Genomic DNA, 9,951 nt, shown 5'->3' on the forward strand with positions numbered 1-9,951 from the left:
GACATGAAGCTCACTGGGTTGTGACCTTGGGCCAATCACTCAGTCTCAACCTAAACTATTTCACAGGGCTATTGTGAGGATAAAATGCGGAGAACTATGTATGCCAACTTGAACTCTTTGGGGAAAATATGGGATATAAATGTGAAAAATGGATAGACAGATATTCCTTGTTTTCTGGGGGGAGGGGAGGAGTTGTATTTCCAACAAACTTTAGCTCGTGACACTCTACAGATACTCCTTTTTTATAACCCACAGCCATTTATATATAGAGGGAGATTGGTTATGTTCTGAATTATTGATGCAAATAATAGTAATTTCAAACAAATAAATTTCTTCCTGGTTTTTGTTGGTTCTCAGTTTATATTTTGATTTTTTTCTGGTAGGGCTGATTCCCATACCTTTGGGTCCCCTGAAGAAATATCTGCCCTGATTAGATCCCTTGAAAATTGGACTATTGTCACTCTGGCCACATTTAGCACATGAATAACGAACTCCTTACAGTGTAATCTTTTAACATTCTCTTCCAAAATGTTTAGGAGAGCCAGCTGTGAGGTGGGTAGTGTGCTACAATTTGTAATTGCAATTATCTCTTAAAACACAGAAAGCCAGGACTTTTGTATTTTTCCACAATCCCAGGGATGTCTATAATCACATACTTACTTGCATCCCCTACAACACTATGGTGAAAGTAAAAATTGTAATTAACATAGTTTTAATAGTTTTAATTCCCTTCTCATCTTGTAGAGGAGACAAGGGGAGTTCCAAACGCTGAAAACAAACTATAAACATTAATCCATCAATACTACCTGACAGGAATTATTAAATTTCAAGTCCATGATGTTCAGAGCAGCTATTGAGTTTCGTTTGTGGCTTGGACATGTCTTGGTGTTTCAACTTTGCTAGCATAAACAATAAAACAGCACCAATCTGCCACAAACAGATTGTTATATATTTTTTCTACTTGCCAAACCATCTTAAATCAGTTAGCTATTGTAGAACACATTAGCAACAGCTAACAAATCATCAACAACTAGCTGAGAAGCTGCAAAATGACATCTTCCCGTCAGTTGTTATTCTGAGAATATAGGAGATTCTCAAGAAAATTTGTTGTAGACCAAGAGTGGAGGCCCTGCTTCTAGAAGTTGTGGAACTCCAACTCCCGTCAACCACAGCCAGAGTGGATAACTATCAGGTTTGGTGATGACAACTATAGTCTAATAACATCTGGAGGACCACAGGTTCCCTATTCCTGCATTAGAAGAAGACTGTGCTTTGATGGAGGTGGTACAGGCAGCAAGGTTTAGCTCAAGCATTGGTTTAGTACCAACATAGGGAAGCTGTGGTACTGTGGCTGTTGTTGCACTACAACCCCCACCAGGCCCAGCTAGCATGGCCACTGGTCAAGAGTGGAATAAGTAATGGGCAGCCATCATGACTTGGAGCCATTGATAGCCTCCATGAATTTGTCTATTGCTCTGTTAAAGTCTTCCAAGGTTCGTTGCCATCACTATACAGTGGTACCTCAGGTTACATACGCTTCAGGTTACAGACTCCACTAACCCATAAATAGTACCTCGGGTTAAGAACTTTGCTTCAGGATGAGAACAGAAATTGTGCTCTGGTGGTTGCAGCAGCAGGAGGAGGCCCCATTAGCTAAAGTGGTGCTTCAGGTTAAGAACAGTTTCAGGTTAAGAACGGACCTCCGGAACGAATTAATTACTTAACCCGAGGTACCACTGTATATTAATGAGTGAATTCCATAGTTTAACTATGCACTGCATGAAGAAATAATTCTTTTCATCTCACCTGGATCTTCTAACATTCAGCTTCATTGGATGGCCCCATTGGGTTGTAGTATTATGAGAGAGAGTCCACTTTGTCCACACCAACATAATCTCACAGACCTCTATCATGTTCTCTCCCCTTTCTTGTCTGTTCTCTAAAGAGTTGCAAGCTTTTCAAATGTTGCAAGCTTTGCTGATATTGCTCCAGCTCCTTTATCATTTGGGTTGCCTTATTCTGCACCTTTTCCAGATCCCCATCTTCTCAGGGTCTTCCATGAAGGGAGAATTGAGTGGCCAAATTAGTGGCTTCAAGGTATTGACAGTGACTCTATCCTGATGACCACCAGTACCAGCTATGTCCCGAAACCACTTGCTGATGGTGATGTACAATTTTCCGGGAAGCAGCTTCAAGAAGACGAAATGCTGAGTCATGGCACTTTGTCCATGCACGGCTGAAATATTCATCATGCAGCCACTGGTATTGTAAAAGACTTTGATACAGAGTTCGAGAGAAATGTATGATGAAAGTGAGGTGATAATTCATGAATATTAGATTATAAAGGAAAGGGTGTCAGCTCTTTGAAGCAATCTGGGATTTTCCCTGTGGCAATTTATCAGCTCACCATCATACCCCCTGAGGAAAAAAAGGAAGTATTAAATACGCTTCCTGCTACCACCAAGCAGTATAAAAAGCCTTTGCTCTAGGCTTCCTCCAAACACTTATCTTAATTTCTGCACTTCTCAGAGAAATAGGTAAGTCCACTTGGATTCTGGAACTGTGGCCATTTCTTTTTCTTCTTCTAAGTGTGCCACAGTTCTGCAGGGGTCTGTCAGTAGCTGCTGATTGTTGAGGATAAGTAGGCTCAGGGATTTGCTGCATTGTGGGAGGGTTTCAAGCAAATCAGCCTGTGTTGCTTCTTCTTTGCTTGTAGGAATATTGTAGTGGGTTGGGGTAGTGCAACCGGCAAAAGCTCTCTGGGGCTTACAATATAGGTGAGGAACATGCAGTCTTCCAGATGTCATTGGACTCCAACTCTCCAACAAATGGGAGCAGCAGTCCAGCACCTTCTACAGTGCCGCAGGTTCCTCACCACGGATTTACCAGCAAGGTTGAGAATCTTTCTTGAATATTGTTATTGGGGTAGAAAGTCCAATTGTAGGTTGCTTCCTTTTCAGTAGAATTCAAAACCTTTGTGGTAGAGGTATGGTTGCCAGTTGTTGCCACAGGTTTCTCACCACTGATTTACATGCTTTGATGAGATACTTGATTGAGGTTTATCATTGGTCCAAATGGAAGGTAGCTTCCCTTTTGCTAGAACTCACAAGCTTTGCAGTAGCAATAGCAGTGGGGGCAGCAGTTGTTGCCTTCTACATAGCTCTACCATGAAGCTGCAAGTCCCACCAAGAGGAAACTACCAGGCCCTTGGACTATCTATCCTAAACTGTGTCAGGCTGAAGTATTTCCCATTCTTTCTATGAGAGGTCCTTTAAACTGATACCACCACTATTTAGACCTGGGCCTTTCTGCACTTTCTCATTTTGTTACAGGGATTGCTTATATCGAGCCAGAAGACTGGCTCATCTAAATTGTAGAGTTGGAGAAGGCCATGTAGATTTACAAGAACAACTTTTTACTCAATGAGGAAAATACAGAGCTAGATAATCCATAATATATTACTGCCCAGCTATGTGTCCCACAAAGAGGAAGTTACCAAGCGATCGGATTATCTTTTCCATGGTGTGCAAGTAGATGGCCTTTTGGTCTGATCCAACAGACCAAGAGCCCTTAACCTCTGTCTGTCTCAAACTTCTGGGAATTCTGCTTAACACTGACTCTTCTTTTAGATCCACCTCTAAACCTCAAAGATGTCTTATGGCCGTCGTTCTGGTATGTGGCAGGATCCTTGCTACGCCCAGTGCCCTCCTTCAACAGTGACCATCCGACCACCACCTTTTGTCCTGACCATCCCAGGGCCAGCTCTCTGTTGCCCTGACCAGCCTTTCTGCATTGAGCAGTACAACCCATGTGCTAGATACCCTCTCGGCAGACCTTCTCTGTATGGCAGTGGTGGCTCCAACGTGTCCGACTTCTACTCTCAGCCCCAGCTACCATGCAACTATGGTAGCTGCCAATTCTAAATCAAGACCGAAGAAGAATGTGCATGGAAGAACAATGGGGCAAACAAAAATAAAGGAAGAGCTAGACCAGTTCTTACCACTTCCTTCCGAGAGATTGAACACCCAGCATCAGAACTGGCACAAGCAACAACATGTGGCATCTGAATTGGGAATTATGGAATTGGGAGAAAGAGCCAGAGAGAGATTGCAATATGAATGCCACACTGAGGCCCTTCCCTAAATTCCCCAGTGTAATGTCCTAAGAAGATCTCTCTCCTCCCAAAAAGAAAAAGGAAATGCAACCCTGATTGTGAATGCTCCCATTTCTGAACATGCATGGTATACCATTTTGGTTTGTGATCTGCTTCTATCCTGTTCTACGACCCTTCTTTTCTTGTGGGAAGAAAGTATTATGGAACATGGTGTCTTTCAGTCTGTATTCTATTTGCCCTTTTCACTGAACTATTTGCATCTCTATGCTCTCATATTAAAATTTCAATTGCATCGCAAAACATTTGCCTCCCCTTTTTCTTCTATGGTTGAACTGAAATGTGGCAATGCGTACGGTTCACTTGTTGCCTCCTGTCCAGGAATTGAGCTGACCTAGACCAGCTTAGCGTCAGCACAGTTGCAGCAGCATCCGGCTCCATATGATACCTTGGGGCCCTCATTCTATAGCAGAAGTGTCTTCCAGATAACCATTAGAAACCCTTAAATAAGTGGAGTTGAACAGTGGAGTTGAGCGGATAACGTTAATGGAGACTGCTTTGTTTCACAGAATTTATGCTGTCCTTCAACAACCATTTCCAGCACAGTTTTATTTTGCTAATTTAAGTACTTAAATAGATACAAATTGCACATTTGTATGAGAGATCACAAGGTGGTATACAACCTAAAAACACAGTATTACTTCCAAATTACAGTACAGTGGTACCTTGGGTTACAGACGCTTCAGGTTACAGACGTTTCAGGTTACATCTCTGCTAACCCAGAAATAGTACCTCAGGTTAAGAACTTTGCTTCAGGATGAGAACAGAAACTGCGTGGCAGCAGCGTGGCTGCAGCGGGAGGCACCATTAGCTAAAGTGGTACCTCGGTTTAAGAACAGTTTCAGGTTAAGAACAGACCTCTGGAACAAATTAAGTTCTTAACCCGAGGTGCCACTGTAAAAAGGTTAAATAATAATATCGGTATCAGTAGAAGTTAGTTGGCAAGTAATCCCAGAGACTTTGAAAGCCCTGTCGGAATGATTCCTGCTGAGTCTCCACTGGCAAGGAGTTCCATGGGGGAGGCAAGCTACACTGAAAGCTTGCCCCCTAGCAGAAGCTAGCTGAACACCAAGGTCCTGTGAGACCACCCAAAATTCTCCATCAGAAGACCTCAGCAACTGGGGCAGAGCACAAGGAACCATGTGATCTTGAAGGCTTTCTAAATGAACACAAGGCCCAGGAAATATGTGCAGCTCTCTTGGACTGGAGTAGCATATTGTCAGTCGCCTCCTCCTGCGACCTGTTTGTCTGCTGCATTCTGCACTAGCTGCAGCTTCTGCATCAGAAACAAGTGTTAAGGTATATATATAAAGTGTTACAGTAATCGAGTCTTGAGCTTATGAATCCGTGAACTGCTGTGCTCAGGTGGTCTTGGTCCGACAATCAGATTCTAATAGCAAATTCATTAAATAAATGCCTCCTGAGAGAGGGCTATGAGCAGGCTCTGGGAAGAAACCACAACGTTTCTAGAAGAACAAAACAAATTCAGCTGGCTAGATCAAAACAGTCCAATGAGGGTTGAGCATGTTCAGGGGGCACAAAACACAGTATTTGGGGTGTGGGAATGGAAAACTAGGAGGGGTGTTTAGGAGAATGGAATGGAGTAGCTTATAAGAGGGCATGGTTGGCTGGAACTCTGAGCAACATCTACTCAATCACAACCAAGGAGGCATTAGTGAACATCCATTTTTGGAGTCAGCCTACCTTTGATGGAAGGGAACAAAGAAGCAAATGAGAAATTTTATTTATTAAAATGTTCCTTCTCAGCATCCAATTTCAGGGTATCCATGAGGCCCCATCATATCATCATGTGGCTTAGGGCCCTCGTATTTACGGGACCGCCTCTCCTGGTATGCCCCACAGAGGACCTTAAGGTCCATGAATGATCATAGTTTAGAGGTCCCAGGCCCTAAGAAAGCCAGACTATCCTCCACCAGGACCAGGGCCTTCTCAGTAATGGCTTCAACCTGGTGGAATGCTCTGTCCCATGAGACAGAGCCCTGCAGGATTTAACTTCCTTCCACAGGGCCTGTAAGACAGAACTATTCCACCTGGCTTTCAATTTGAACTTAGCCTGATCTTTTATTCCCCTTCCTTCCCTCCCCCTCCCCTTTTTATGCTCCCCTTTAACTGCTCTGGGATCCCACAGCTAATTCTCCCCTGGTCTCCTCACTGGCCCAAATAGGACTAATTTAGCCAGCTAGCCATCTAATGTTTATTGGATGGATTTTCCCCCTAAATTGATTTTTGAATTATGAATTTATTGTTATTCACGTTTTAGACTGTATTTTATACTGTTTTTTTGTTGTTGTTGTTGCATCCATTAAGTGTTTTAAATTTGTTTTTAGCTGCCCTGAGTCCGGTTTTCTGAACTGGGAAGGGCAGGGTATAAATAAAAATTTATTATATCGCCCTTGAGACTATGTGGCCCTCAGAAGAAAAATAGGGTTGCCCACCCCTGCTGTATCATCTTCTGTTCTGATGGCTTACTGTACCTCACCAGAACATTGTTCGGATCAGTGGAAACAACCTCGTGTGGCGGCATGCATATTTGTGGTATGACAAGGTTAAAGTTCACAAATTGTTTAAAAACCATATTGTCAGAAGAGCAATTTTGATGGTCTGGACAAAATATAAGGACTTATTGGAGAGTAAGACTCCGAGGTGGCTCTCACCGGTGGAGGCCAAGGCACGTAAGAGACTTAACATGGAAGCCTACTGGCCTAAATATTGGGAAATAATTGAAAAAATTGGAGACAATTGGAGGTTGCTGAGCTTGGAAAAATTGAAAAACAAGGTGCGAGACTGGTTGCACTATGCTCAAATCCAGGAGGTTTTTAAAGTGGATAAAAAGGTTGGATTCCAGGTGGAAAAATCGAAATTAGAGACAGAACTGTTAGAGCCAAAAAATAAACTACTTTCGAGAATGTATAACTTGCTGCTTAAATGGAATACACAGGACGAGACAGTCAAATCCGCCATGATAAAATGGGCGCAGGACTTGGGGCACAACATTATGTTTGAAGACTGGGAAAGGTTATGGAACACCGGAATGAAATTTACGGCATGTAGTGCCTTGAAGGAAAATATTATGAAAATGATATACCGGTGGTACATGACCCCAGTCAAACTTGCTAAGATATATCACCTGTCGGACAATAAATGTTGGAAATTTAAAGAGGTGGAAGGGACATTCTTTCACCTCTGGTGGACTTGCCCGAAAGTGAAGGCCTTTTGGGAGATGATTCATAATGAACTAAAAAAGGTATTTAGATTTACCTTACCTAAGAAACCGGAGGCCTTTCTTCTGGGCATTGTGGACCAGAGAGTACTTAAGAAAGATAGAATTTTTTTTATGTATGCTACCACAGCAGCAAGGATCCTGATTGCTAAGCATTGGAAGACACAAGATTTACCCACGCTGGAGGAATGGCAGACGCAGTTGATGGACTATATGGAACTGGCCGAAATGACTGGCAGAATCCGAGACTTGGGAGAAGAAACAACCGAGGAGGACTGGGAAAAATTTAAAGACTATTTGAAAAAACATTATAAGTTGTATGAATGTTAAAAAATGCACTTTTTAGAAACTCTAGCTTCAGCAATTGTAAATTAATGAAATGGAAATTAAGGTACAAGAAGTCAGAGGTGGAATAATGAAATAACTTTATTATGTTTAAGCTAAAACGTATAAGATGTGGGTTACAACACTTTGGAAACTAGGTAACATGATAAAATGAAAGATACAATAAGTTTTGAAATAAGTTAACAAATTGCTGATGTTTTGTATCACAGAGAACGCAGAGTTAGGAAGATGCGGGGAAGTCCATTAGATGTGCTGAAAAAAAGAACATGGAAATTCGCAACTTTTCTATTCTATTTCTTATATCTGTCTTTTATTCTTTTTTCTGTATTTCATAAACTTAATAAAAATATTATAAAAAAAAGAAACAACCTCGTGTGGCAAGATTGTATCCATCAGTCCTTGTTCTTGCACAGCTTAAACGCTAGAAACCAGAGACACATTGATCGTTTTGATGATTCCTTTGATTTCAATTGACGAAACCTCAGGAACGGAGAGATTGCATCTCATACAAGAATGTGGCTTTAGTTTGTTATGAGGAAAAGGACCTGTAGGGTGTAGCTTGCATGTTCTGAGGTTTGTGAGCAACTCATGCTCATAAACAGAGCGCTCAATTACTTACTGTAATTAGAATTTATTTCCACATGGAAAACATTCAGCTGGGAGGCAGAGCCCTGTCTGAAGATGTATCATACAAAGTCAGATGCCAGCATCTGAAGTCATTCTACATAGCTCTTCTTGTTTTAACAAAACTTTAACATTGCTGGTATGTAGTGCTCGTGACTGGGAAATAAAATCTGAAAACGTGACTTTTAGGATCATAGTATTTTGGGGTTGAGAAGGACCATCGAGCTCATGCAACCCACGACCACCCTCTGCTCAGTGTAGGGATCTTGCAAATATAACACTCCTGAAAGATGGATGCCCAGAGGCTGGTTGCTCCACCAGCAAACAATTCTTAACAATTAGGAAGGTTCTCTGGACATTGACCATGGAAGCATAGGCAGTTCATTTTGCTTCTGCTGAAATATTTGGAATTTCAATCCCTAACAGATCTACTTCAGATCACCCAGAGAACGAACTGCAGAGAGTGACCTACCTTCTCATCACTGTTGCCCTTAAGCAGACTGGTAGAAGCTTTCAGTTCTCATTGAGAACAATCTCTTTCTTGGGGCTAGAGGAGTATCTGTTCCAAGATTTGTTCATTTTCTGTTGGAAAACATGGAGCATATGCTTCTCCAGGGGGTACCTCCCAGAGCATCTTCACCTCCTCATTATCTAATACAGGTGTGGATAGATTTTGTCTCCCAATTGTTGCTGAACTACAGCTGCCATCACCCCTGGCTGTTGGCCATGCTTGCTGAGGCTGATGGGAATTGTATTTCATCTATTATCCAGAGGGCAAAATGTTCTTCACCCTTCGTGTACAGCGAAATTTGAAAGCAGATTTCAAGCCTTTCTGCTTGGATGAAACACCTCTGAAATGTCCTGGGAAATTAGAAGACTGTCAAGAAGAACCATAGTGGTTTTGGTTATGGAGTTTTGCTTCAGAGTATTTGTTCCATACACCTCTACCTGAGATCCACATCAAGCAGTCATGCAAATTGTCCTAGAACCAAGAGGTATTGCTGGCTTTGCCAAAAGTTATTTTGCTGCCCTCAAAACCCATCAGCTGTTTCTCCCAATTCAAATAAGGCTGGGCCAAAACCAACCTCTCATACTCTAATGATCTGCAAACAGAAGACCTACCCTACAAATTTTGCCGTTCACCAAATATTGCAACAAAAGAATATGTTCAAAAGCAGAGAAAGGGATGGGCAAGAAAATACTTTTTATGCCTGCAAAAATGAAAAGCAATTATGCATGCTAGTAAGGGAAATTGTTTCCAAAAACGTGTGAAGGAGGAAAAATGCAGACAAATTGTGTGCTTTTGTGAAAATGTGAACTAAAATGCTGATGAATTCCTATGAGGATTTAAAAGCACATCTGTACTGTTGCAGAAATATGGAGAACTGAATTTAAGACTGGAGAAATGAGAAAATGAGAGAAACTGACGGAACGGAAGTCAACCCATGTGTTGCCAAATGTCATTCCTGGAAGATTCCAATGCAAACAGTCTGATTCATTATCTACCCTTACTTTCCTACATTTCTGCCTTCTTTCCCCCACTTCTCTCCTCTCCCTCCTACTGAAAAAA

At 41.9% G+C, this 9,951-nt stretch overlaps 1 long non-coding RNA gene across 1 annotated transcript; it reads left to right on the plus strand.

The window, feature by feature from the left end:
• Window positions 1-2,320: 2,320 nt before the first annotated feature.
• LOC309330103 lies at window positions 2,321-4,414 on the plus strand. The gene is made up of 2 exons (XR_014151261.1): window positions 2,321-2,537; window positions 3,630-4,414. It is a non-coding gene; the product is annotated as an uncharacterized lncRNA (long non-coding RNA).
• Window positions 4,415-9,951: the final 5,537 nt, after the last annotated feature.

The sequence above is a fragment of the Podarcis erhardii genome, assembly GCF_964252035.2.
Source record: "Podarcis erhardii genome assembly, chromosome: 15".
Lineage (NCBI taxonomy): Eukaryota > Metazoa > Chordata > Lepidosauria > Squamata > Lacertidae > Podarcis > Podarcis erhardii.